The 12,667-nt window shown below is 46.5% G+C and overlaps 1 long non-coding RNA gene across 1 annotated transcript; it reads left to right on the top strand.

Annotated features, from left to right (window-relative positions):
- Positions 1 to 1,437: 1,437 nt before the first annotated feature.
- LOC132813642 (uncharacterized) lies at positions 1,438 to 12,465 on the top strand. The gene is made up of 3 exons (XR_009644114.1): positions 1,438 to 1,915; positions 7,359 to 7,451; positions 8,482 to 12,465. It is a non-coding gene; the product is annotated as an uncharacterized LOC132813642 (long non-coding RNA).
- The last annotated feature ends 202 nt before the right edge of the window (positions 12,466 to 12,667 follow it).

Here is a 12,667-nt window from a genome sequence, read left to right as displayed (position 1 = left end):
CCTCTCACCATCTCTCTGTCTCGACCTTGCTCTCTCTCCCCCCTCTCTCTCTCTCACCTCCCTCTCTCAACCCTCTCTCTTCGTACCTCTATCTCTATCTCTTCCCGCCTCTATCTCTCTCTAGCCATCCTGTTTTCTCTTGCCCCCATCTCCCAAACCCCCCTCTCCCTCGCCTCCCCTTTCTCTCTTGCCCCCCTCTCTCACCCTATCTCTCTCTCTCGCCCTCTCTCTCTCATTATCTCCTCCCCTTCTGTCTCTCTCACTCTCTCTCTCGCCCTCTCTCTCTCTCCACCTCCCTCTCTTTCTCTCTGACTGAATCTGTCTCCCTCCTGTCCCTCCCTCCCTGTCTCTCTGACACACTCTGTCTCCCTGCTCCTTCCCTCTCCCTCTGACCCAGAGACTGGGGATGTTTGGGGTGAGGCTGCGTGTGGGAGGTGGGCAAAATGGGGTATTGATGGAATTGTTGGAGGGAGACAGCGACGGCATGAGAGGGAAGAATGAGGCAGGTGGAGAAACCAGGTTTGGAGGGGGTGTGTGTGTGTGTGTGAGTGTGAGAGAGAGAGAGAGAGAGAGAGAGAGGGATGAGGTGAGGTTTGAGAAAGAGTGTGTGTGCTGAAAGAGAGAGAGAGAGAAAACTGAGGAGAAAGAGTAGGGGAGAGGTAATGGGGAGGCCAGATTGGAGTCGGGGGGATAGTGGGAGTAAAACCCAGCTCCTGAGCTCAGGGCGCGGTGCCCTCCCCTTCCCTGAGGACCAGGACTTGGGGCTGAGTCTGTCTCTCTCCAGCTCAGCTTCTCCAACACAAAGACACACAACAACATCGGTCCCTCTGCTGCTCGGCACGCTGTCATCAGCATTTTTATTGGTTACAAATGGAAGTGATGGATACAGTCAGTGGGATGGTGCCTTTTCTCACTGGCCCCTGAGTTGTGAGAAACATTGAAATGTTTCCCTGTAACCCCCCTGTGGGATAAGGATGGACAAACCAGCGCTCCCCTCAGTCTGTTACCATAGCGACAGGCTGCTCCATCGCTGAAACACTGAACTGAAATGAGAAAATCCCGGATGGTGTGATTAATGAGGGAATTTGATGGATGGATGGATTTGGGTGAAGGGATATTTCAGCACATTCTTCAGCTGCTGCCTGAACTTAGTCTGGGTCACGGCATAAATCGCGGTGTTTGTGCAGCAACTGAGGAGCTGCAGCATGAAGCCCAAGTCCTGCACAAAGGGATCGAGATACACAGACCGATACCCAATATTATACATCCGGTACCATATAGAATACAGCATTAATGTTGACCATAACAGGATGAAATTGGCCGAGATCACAAACAGTAAAATGATGGATTTTTTTCGGTTTCTCATTTCAGTGTCAGACTGAGCGTCCCCATTGGTGTGAGCGCGGAGTCTCCTGCGGGCTCTGCTGGTCACTAAAATGTGTCTGACGGTGAGAACATTGAGCAGCAGAATCAGGAGAAATGGGACACCCGGGGTTAGAATGTGGTGGAGGAACTCGATTGTGACCCAGACACTGGAGAATTGAACAGCGCCTGTTACATCACAAAACCAGGGGGCGTTCCCCAGCCGATACCGAGCCGTGAGCATAAAATACCAGGAAATGTTCTTTAAACAGCTCAGCACAGTCACTGCTCCCAGAACCACAGCCGCCGTTTTCTCACTGCAATATTTACTTTTCAGCTTCTGGCAACAAATGGCCACAAACCGATCAAAGGTGAAAGTGACGGTGAACCAGACAGAGCAGTCAGTGGCTGCATAAAGCAGGACGGCGTGGATATTACACACGGGGACGGAGTCCCTCAGGAAATAAAACTGTTCCTGATAAACAATGGGAATGTGTCTCAGGATCAGGTCGAGGATAATGACCAGGAGATCCGCCGCTGCCATGGCCCCCAGGTAACGTCTGACACATGGAGACAATCCACAATCTTTATAAAGCAGGACGTAGATGGTCACTACGTTAACTGTGAGGAAGGAAAACAAACCCATTATCCATCAGCCTGGAGGCAAAGGGACCCGTTTGATCGGGGACCCAGTGAGATTTTCAAATGTGTCCCTGTATTCAGGGATTTACGAAAATAATTGGAGCTGGAATAACAAATGGGAAGGTCGGAATTACTGACAAAAATGTGACATAGACCACAAGAAACCCTCCCTCCCCAAACACACAGAGACACATCCATAAGGACAGATGGTTTCTAGAACATTCCCACACACTCGATCACTCGAGAGCAGACACAGGTCACTCCTTCCCAGTTCCTAATACGGAGAGTGGGAACGTTGCTGTCCTGAAGGATTCTCCCCCAGTTTCCTGAAGACAAACGGAGTTTGGGAATTTCTGTATTTTGGTCTAAATTGTGGTCGATCCTGTGTCGTGGAGAAATGTAAACGCAGGGAAAACGTATTCCCCCCTTTAACTGCCTGAGGGGCCTTCGGAACAGTGTCTCCTTCTCCCTGGAACGGGATCTCTTCCCTCGGGATCTTATCGTTTGTTCAATTCACTGACGTCCGGCCGTTCACAAACAAACAACGTCAGGGACAGAACGTTCCGGGGAATGTCAGTTATAGAATGTCAGGGACAGAACGTTCCGGGGAATGTCAGTTATAGAATGTCAGGGACAGAACGTTCCGGGGAATGTCAGTTATAGAATGTCAGGGACAGAACGTTCCGGGGAACTCTTGATCTGTCCATCACCTTTCACCCCCCACCCCATCCACCCCACCACCATGATGGACTGTGCACAGGCTACATACCTGTCCCGCACGGGGAGCTGTGCAGACCACATCATTGTATTATCTATAAACCTCAACCGTACAGTCTGACCAGCACAGTTACCTGTGCAGTGATCACCCATGAATTCATCTGTAAACCAGGAGCAGTTACCCTCCCAGCATGTAGGGCTGTGTGCACCACCCCAGTGCATTGACCTGTAACCCAGGAGCAGTTACCTCCCAGCATGTAGGGCTGTGTACCCACCCCAGTGCATTGATCTGTGACCCAGGAGCAGTTACCCTCCCAGCATGTAGGACTGTGTGCCCCACCCCAGTGCATTGATCTGTAACCCAGGAGCAGTTACCCTCCCAGCATGTAGGGCTGTGTACCCCACCCCAGTGCATTGATCTGTAACCCAGGAGCAGTTACCCTCCCAGCATGTAGGACTGTGTACCCCACCCCAGTGCATTACCCAGTAACACTGTTAGATCCTTGCCCAGTGAGGGGAAACTTGCAGCCCATGCTGGAAGTGACAGGAAGTACAGCTCCCACCCATTTCCAGCTCCATATCGATATTGTGCACTGACAAGGGGGTGCTGTGGGTGTGAACATCCCTGCCAGAGAGAGATGGCGGGGGAATCAGTTTAAATATCACCACATGGGAGGGGTTTGTGGTATAGACAGAGAGGGGGAGACTGAGAGACAGTGTCATGGACGGATGTGTTCCCAGGTTTCAGAATGCTGAAATGTAGACACTTTGGTAACAACCTGTAACATGAGCCAGTCTTCCCAGGAAAGATGGAAAAAAGGGAGATTGGTGTGAGGTGAAATGATGGAGAGTTTTGGATGAGCATTTGTTCTACAGCTTTGTAAATGGGAGCAGTTACAACAGAATCTCTGACTCACTGGGCTGATTCTAACAATAATTTGCCTCAGTGTCATTTTCATTGAGTGTGACAGAGAGATTATCTGTACGAGGCCAAGCTAGATTCCTGGTGCTATCTTATCAAACACAACTCATTGACTACCCCCACCCCGCCCCCACCCCCACCCCATGGTGTCCCTCTCATTCTATACCAGCCCGATTCTCCCACCCATCATGGCTGGAGGGACTCTCAGTCGCCCGGGTGCACCTGGATATTCCGTGACCCGTGGCACTGGTGCCATCTTAAAAAGGCCAATGGGCACATGGTTGAGATTTCTCAGCTTGGAGCTGCCCTGCACAGTTTACCCCGAGCATGGCAGATAAGGGGCAATTACACCACGGTTTGTCGACTGAGGCACAGAGGTCCTGGTGGATGGGCTAGTACAGAGGGTGACCATTCTCTTCCCAGAGGGAGCCACACCACCAGACCCACTGAGCATGGTCTAAGCTCCCCACCCAGCTCAGTGCAGTATCTGCGGTCTGAAGAATTGTCCAGCAATACAAGACAAGCATCAATAACCTTCCCCGCTCTGTCAGGATAAGGGTCACTGTATTCTCTCTGCTCCCTCACACTCACGGTATATCTGTTATAGCACCGACCCCCAAACAAAGCTCCTGTTCATATACACCCAGGGCCCTCTGTTCCTGCAGCCCCTTTATAATGACACAGCCTGTTTTAAACTGTCTTTCTTTATCTTTCATACCAAAGTGCATCACCTCACACTGCTCTGCATCGATCCCCGTCTACCAGCGTGTCACTGTCCTGTTAGAGTTCCACACTGTCCTCCAAAGATTTACAATTCTTGCAGGTTTGGTCCCATTTACAAACATTGAGATTGTCACAGTGTCACAGTCCCCATGAAACAACTGAAATCCTGCCCCACACACAGGAGTGTGAGCAAGTGAAATACTGATATATTCCCACGGACAGAGTCGAATAATGACATACTGTCAATGAAATAACAAAAGTCCTAACACATACGAGACAGAGTAGATGAAATATTGACAAACCACAGAGCAAGAGAAATCCGGATAGGTTCCACTTATCGATATTCATCAGGGTATAATGGGATGAAGGTGAAAGTGTGTACTGTATCTTTAAGCGAGGGTGAATGCTGCTCTGAACTGGGAGCTTACAAGTCCCTGTGATATGAGAGGATGGCAGACCCAGAAACAGTATATTGCTGTAGCGCTGGGTCGGGTTATAAGCAGTTAAGAGATAGAGGGTCTTTCAGTTCACTTTCAGTGTTAAAAACTACATTGTTGTTTTTATTTAAACAGCGGAATTTGGGAGTTCTCTGTCACTCATATTTTAACAGTTTTTGAGGCGAACTGAGCATTTAATTATGTTTAGTTTAAATTACCAGATGGGATCTATGCCGTGCCTAACAATTGCTGTGTGTGTATCTGTGTGTCTCTGTGTGGGGCAGGTCTGGCAGTCTCTGTGGTGCTGAAAGTGATGCAATGCCACCCTCTGCTGGTCTCCTCACGCCACTGCACAGGCATTGGTAGAGGGTGAAAACCAACAGGGATTCACTCAGACAGGGGGAGGGAGAGGGCAGCTGCTCACAGCACCATCCAAACTGATGTCTTATCCATGTACTGATCTAAATGTCCTTTAAACGTTGTAACTGTCCCTGTTTTCACCACTTGCTCTGCAAGTTCATTCCACACACAAGCCAGCTTCTGTCTAAAATAATTACCTTTCCTGAATTTTGTAAATCGTTTTCCACACGCCTCAAAATATCCCTCCGTTTTGAATCCCCAACTCTAGGGAAAAGACATCAGCCCTTCAGCTTATCTGTACTCCTCATTATTTTATAAACCTCTGCAAAGTTACCCCTCCATCTCATACTCTCCAGTGAAAAATGTTCCAGCCTATTCAGCCTCTCCTTATAGCTCAACCCTCCATTTCCAGCAACATTCAGGTTAAACTCTTCTGAACCCTCTCCAGCTTAATAACATCAAGGTCAATAATATCAAAGTGAATAGTCAATGTATTTTATAAGGGGAGTGGAGATCAAAACTAGAGGACATAGTTGTAAGAGGAGAAACATTTAAAAGTGACCTAAGGGGCAGCTTTTTCACCCAGAGGGTGGTGTGCCCATGGAATGAGTGGGCAGGATGCCCAGACTGGACACAGTATTCCGGAAGAGGTCTCACCAATGTCCTGTACAACCTCAACATGACGTCCCAATTCCGATACTCAAAGGTCTGACCAATTAGGAAAGTGTGCAAAACACCTTCTTAATCACATTATATATATGAGGTGCGCATTTTTAAGAATACTACCTGACGGCCTTGGTCTCTGTCCTACAGCACTGCCAAAGACCCTACGTTTAATTGTATAAGTCTTACCCTTGTTGGATTTACCAAATCCAATACCTCGCATTAATCCAAACTAAACTCCATCTGCCACGCCTCGGCCAGTGAGTGATATTACCACCTCCTCACCTTCCCCGTTTAATTTTAAAAAGCCCCTCCCCCCCCCCTCTCCAGGAGGCCTGCACACTCCGGCCTTGATTTTCACAAAGACCCTGAGCTTGGTTTGCCTTGTGTGGTTAGGGGGAGGAGGGATGGATTGCAGACACAGTCAGTGGGGAGGAGAGGCTGGACAGTAATCAGCGGCCTGGTATCATTTCATGGTTTTAGGCAGAGGGCAGACACACGTGAGAGTTGGGTTATACTGATCGGTGTTTTGGGACCAGAAATTATGGTCTTTCTCCGTGTCTGGTGTTCAGTAATAAATATCTATTTGAGACCCTTCATTGGGCAGAGTGTGTCTGCAGGATTTCTGTCCCTAATATTGCAGACTACAGATAATAGCAATTAAAGATGTTCATAGTTAATTTCGATCTTGCACTTGTTTAACAAAACAAGATGTTTTGTGTAGCTCAGTAATGGTAACCTGATTATAATAAATCCACACCGAGCTGAACACTGCCCCTTAAAATGTGACCCAAAATCTGGGTATAATAGTGTAGTGGGTAGTGTCCCTGTCTCTGAGCCATGGCTCTGGGTTTGATTCCAATTCCTGAAATTGTTTGGTAGTGTTCCTAGCTCTGGCCCAGAAGGTATGGATTCATGTCCTGCCTGTTGCAGAGGTATGTCACAGCATGTCAGGACAGGCTGATGAACAAACACACAGGAGAATAATGCTACAGCTTTATGGGTATTGCCGAGTGGTGCTCATGTCCCTACCTCCGGGCACAAAGGTCTAGGTGTACATCTCACAGAAGGGTCTCCTAATATATCTGAACAAACTGATTAAACTGGTTTTAGAATTGTGACTTGATGGAGAAAGAACAGGTGTCGGTGTTGAATTTCAGCATTTCGGCCTGGGATTATTGAAAGTACAGCCATTCGTGTTGATTGGAGACATATTTCGCAGCAGTAAAGGTTTATAAAATCAGAACGGTCATGGATAGGGTTTGTAGTCAAGGTTTTTCCCCAGGTTAGGGGCGTCCAAACTAGAGGACATTGGTGGAAAGTGAGAGGGGAAAGATTATGAAGAGGCCTAAGGGGCACCTTTTCACACAGCGGGTGGTGTGTGTATGGAATGAACTGCCAGAGGAAAGTAGTGGAGGCTGGTACAGCTACAGCATGTAAAAGGCATCTGGATGCTGACAGACCTGCCGAGCTTTTCCAGCAATTTCTGTAATTTCTGTATTTGTTAAAACAAAACATTCATTTTAACACAGGTATCTGTGTTAGCTGTCTGGATACAGAATTGGCTGGCCAGCAGAAGACAACGAGTGGTAGTGGAAGGAAAATATTCTGCCTGGAAGGCTGTGGTGAGTGGTGTTCCACAGGGCTCTGTCCTTGGGCCTCTACTGTTTGTAATTTTTTTTTAATGACTTGGATGAGGGGATTGAAGGATGGGTCGGCAAGTTTGCAGATGACATGAAGGTTGGAGGTGTCGTTGACAGTATAGAGGGCTGTTGTAGGCTGCAGCGGGACATTGACAGGATGTGGAGATGTGCTGAGAAGTGGCAGATGGAGTTCAACCTGAGTAAATGCGAGGTGATGCATTTTGGAAGGTCGAATTTGAAAGCTGAGTACAGGATTAAGTATAGGATTCTTGGCAGTGTGAAGGAACAGAGAGATCTTTGTGTGCAGGTACATAGATCTCTTAAAATGGCCACCCAAGTGGACAGGGTTGTTAAGAAAGCATATGGTGTTTTGGCTTTCATTAAGAGGGGGATTCAGTTTAAGAGTCGTGAGATCTTGTTGAAGCTCTATAAAACTTTGGTTAGACCGCACTTGGAATACTGCGTCCAGTTCTGGTCACCCTATTATAGGAAAGATGTGGATGCTTTGGAGAGGGTTCAGAGGAGGTTTACCAGGATGTTGCCTAGACTGGAGTGCTTATTTTATGAGGAGAGGTTGACTGAGCTCGGACTTTTTTCATTGGAGGAAAGGAGGAGGAGAGGGGACCTAATTGAGGTATTCAAGATTATGAGAGACATAGTTAGAGTTGATAGCCATGAACTATTTCAAAATGCAGAAATGGCTAACACAAGGGGTCATAGTTTTAAGCTGGTTGGAGGAAAGTATAGAGGGGATGTCAGAGGCGGGTTCTTTACACAGAGTTGTGAGAGCATGGAATGCGTTGCCAGCAGCAGTTGTGGAAGCGAGGTCATTGGGGACATTTAAGAGACTGCTGGATATGCATATGGTCACAGAAATTTGAGGGTGCTTACATGAGGATCAATGGTCGGCACAACATTGTGGGCTGAAGGGTCTGTTCTGTGCTGTACTGTTTTATGTTCCATGTTCCATGTATTCTGAATACATTAAACATTTTATTTTTTAATGACGCAGGGCCATATAAACATATCTTCAAATCGACCGAGACCATTTTCTGCTCAGGGTATGGCTCTGTGTATGACAGCAGCAATGATGCAACGACATGGAACAGGGAATGTGATGGAGACATAGTTTGGACAATGTACAAGGAGACCTCACATGGTCCAGTTTGGGAGAGAATGACATTATTGTGTGATTCAACTCAGAGAGGGAGAAAATGTCATCTGCCCGAGAAGAAACGGCCTATTGCGCACTCTCTCCATCATTATTCCTCATCACAGTAACATGTACGAGCTAAAACAAAACTCTCCTGTTGTTACCATTCTTATTTTTATAGAATCCCTGCAGTGTGGAAACAAGCCCTTCGGCCCAACAAGTCCATACTAACCCTCCAAAAAGTAACCTTCCCATGCCCTTACAGTTACCACTGACTAGTGCACCTAAAGAAGAAATCGCTGAACACTGTGGACTATTTGACTAATCCACTTGAATTATACAGCTTTGGACTGTGGGGGGAAATGGGAGCACCCATCAGAAGCTCACGCAGACAATGGGAGAAGATGCAAACTCCACGCAGATAGTTGCCCGAGGCTGGAATTGAACTCATGTCCCTGATGCTGTGATGGAACAGCGCGAACTACTGAGCCACTGTGCTAACCTGGAACCTACCGCCAGCCTAATGCAAAGGGAATTCAGCCAAATCCAACTCTCCCAGGATAAAATCCCATTGCTAGCAGCTGTGTGAGCAGAATATCTTCAGAAGCAGAATCACATTTTGGACAATCTCGCAATTTTTCCTTTTGTCATGAGTTCCAATAATATCTTGTTTATTTTGTTTGTTGTGTGTGTGTGTGTGTGTGCGCGCGTTTAGAAAGGGAAATAACGATTCTATATTTGCAATACCCAAACAGTTTGCCATTTGTCTTTCCATCATAGTTTGAGTAACATTGCTCTGGATCATAAACGTGTTGTTTTAGCCAATTGGATCCACAGTTGGCTTGATGGTAGGAAGCAGATGGTTTAGTGGAAGGATGCTTGTCAGACTGGAGGCTGGGTCCATAGCTGTTTGTTATCTATGATTTGGTTGAGAATGTACAAGGTATGATTTGTAAGTTTGCACTAAAGTAATTGGGAGCATGATCAGTGAGGAAGTTTATCAGAAATTGCAGCAGGACCTTAATCAGGTGGGGAACTGGGCCGAGAAATGGCAAATAGAATTTAATATAGATGCATGAGGTCTTGCATTTTGGAAACTCAACTCAAGTAGGAGTTGCACGGCGAATGGGAGGGCCTTAAGGGGTGTAGTGGGCAGAGAGACCTTGGTATGCAGGTGCATGGTTCTCTGAGAGTGGAGTCAGATGTAGACAGGGCAGTGAAGAAGGCATTTGACACACTGACCTTCATCAGGCCGGACATTGAGTATGGAAGTTGGGAATTTATGTTGCAGTTACACAGGACTTTGGTAAGGCCGCACTTGGAGTATTGTGTTCAGTTTTTGTCACTTTGTTATAGGGAACATTCTATGAAATTAGAAAGAGTGCAGAATAAATTCACATGGACGTTGCCAGGACCCAATGGTCTGAGTTATAGGGAGAGTTTGGACAAGCTAGTACCTTTCCTATAGAGTGCAGGAGACTGAGGGGGGACCTTATAGAGCTGCATAAAATCACGAGGGGTATGGATAGGGTTAATGCTGTCAGTCTTTTTCCAAGGTGTAGAGAATCAAGGATTAGAGGGGATCAGTTTAAGGTTAGAGGGGAAGGAATAAAAGGGAACCTGAGGGGCCATTTCTTTACACAGAGGCTGGTACGTGGAAGAGATGCCAGCAGATGTGGCTGAGGGGGGTACATTAACAACATTTCAAAAGCATTTGGATAAATATGTGGATAGGAAAGGACTGGAAGGATATGGGCCAACTGCAGGGAAATGGGGTTAGCGTGGATGGACATTTACAAGATGGAGTCGAACCCTTCTGTTAATTAAACCAAACTTCCAGAAAAGCTCACCTCACCTCGTAATCTGTTAAAATAAGAGTGATACAGATCTCCTACATTCCACTGTTTAAACAAACATTCACAAATTAGTTTGTTAACTTTAAACAGCAGCTGTTCACAAATATAAGCCCCTCTTTTCTTAGCTACTTACTATCTGTTTCCAACTCTGTAAATTATGCTGTTCCCCCAACCCCCATATTAAACATTACAATCTCAAGACCACACAGTCTCTATCTTCCCCGCTGCGTTACTCTTCCAGCTGCTGATCTCCTTGGGTCACATTTTGTTTTACTGCAAGTAGGTTTGTCATGAACATGTATCTTTGGTAGAGATGGCCAGTTAGCACTCCTGCTCTGCAGCAGTTACTCTGCTGTTGGAAAGAAGTAGCTCTCTCTAGTGTTCAAAATGCCGAGTTGATTTACTCCCCATGATACAATAATTCTCATAATTTGATTGCTTTCCAGCTGTCCAAACAATAGTATTCTAATTCAGTTGGCTTCTGGTCTCCTGAGCATTATTTAAACTACTAATACGTCATCCCCACCTGCTTCACTCTATGCTGTGTCCTCTTCAGGTGCTGTTTAGTTCACTCACCTACTCGGTCTAATCTCTCCCTCACCTCACATACATAATCCAAGTGTGAGATCTCCAACTTCCGTCCAGTCAATTTAGACTTATTTAAATTCAAAGGATTTCGTTTCATGTACGAAGATTAACTCAAAGGACGGAAACAGAGTAGATTTATTTGGGGCATCTTCGATGATAAGCAATTTACTGTGACACCTTTATCCCAATCATTTGGCCAATCCTGACAGTACGCTGTTAACATAGTCTTCGGTGTCTGATGCTAACTTTTCAATGCTCCCTGGGATTCAGGATGGGACGCCCTTGATTTGAAGTGCTGTATGCCTAAGCTATCCATGACTTCCTTAAACTGCTGAGGGGTAAAGTGAGACCCTTGGTCTGACTGAATCTCTTTGCAGAGCCCACAGCAAGTAAAAAAGCTACAAACTCCTCTACCTCCCTTTTTGCTTTAACACTCCAATAATGGAATTGTCTCTGGAAATCTGGAAGGCACATCCATTATGGTCAGCAAATAATGGTTTTCACTTTTCCATTAGAAAGGCGAGCTCCACAATTAATCTGAACCCACGTGAAGGGTTCTTCGAATGCAGGAATTGGCAACAAAGGTGCTGGTTTTTATTGCCTGTGACCTACCTACCATTTGGCATGTCTGACAAGTACAACAAAAATTAACCACGTTCTTGTGCATTCCAGGCCACTAGAAATGCTTCTGCACCTTAGCCTGAGTCTTCCGTATGCCGAGGTGACCACCTGCAGTTAGTTTGTGTGCTACCCGTAATATGGTATGCTACCAGTCAAGCGATCTAGTGCATTTTGGCCCATTTCCCTCTGCACTTACCTACCGTTTTTCTCCACGTTCAGGTGTTTTCCTGCACCGTGACATCTCACAGGGTGTCAGTTACCTGAGCATCAACTCCTTTGTCTTTTTCTTCCGTTTTTCCTTCCTGCTGTAACTTATGACAGTGGGATGTTGTTACTGCACAGTCTGGAAAATTCCTGGGTATATTTCTTTTAACTCCTCAGTTCCCTAGTTTTCCTTTGACTTCTCCACCATAAGAGGTCTCTCCCACCTTGGATCCTATTAAATCGTTCACAAGAACAAACTGTATTCCTGGGACTGACACTCTGTCACTCACTCTCACTGTTACTTCCCCAATCCTGATTTGGCACTCCAATGTGATGTTTCTGTCCCCAACCTGAATTTCTGTCCCAATTCCACAAATTATCACGCTCTTGAGTAACATGTCAGAAAGAGTGAAAATCCTTCCATCTCTTGGTATTAGGGGCTGAGAGAAAGTGAGGACTGTAAATGGTGGAGATCAGAGTTGAAAAGTGTGGGGCTGGAAAAGCACAGCAGATCAGGCATTATCCGGTAGGCAGGAGAGTTGCCGTTTCAGGCATAAGTCCTTCATCAGATAAGTGGGGTGGGGGTAATAGAGGGGAAGGGGACTGAGAACTAAATAGGAGGGTGGGGGTGGAGATGAGTGGAAGGTAGGTTGCAAGGCGATAATAGATGCAGGTGGGGTGTGATGGTGATAGGTCAGAGAAGAGGGTGAAGAGGATAGGTGGTAGGACAGCTGGACCCCTCAAACTGTACAGCATCAACATCAACTTCACCAATT

This window comes from Hemiscyllium ocellatum, unplaced genomic scaffold (assembly GCF_020745735.1).
Source record: "Hemiscyllium ocellatum isolate sHemOce1 unplaced genomic scaffold, sHemOce1.pat.X.cur. scaffold_414_pat_ctg1, whole genome shotgun sequence".
NCBI lineage: Eukaryota > Metazoa > Chordata > Chondrichthyes > Orectolobiformes > Hemiscylliidae > Hemiscyllium > Hemiscyllium ocellatum.
Note: the sequence above shows the minus strand (reverse complement) of the source record. Positions and strands in the feature narration are given on the sequence as shown.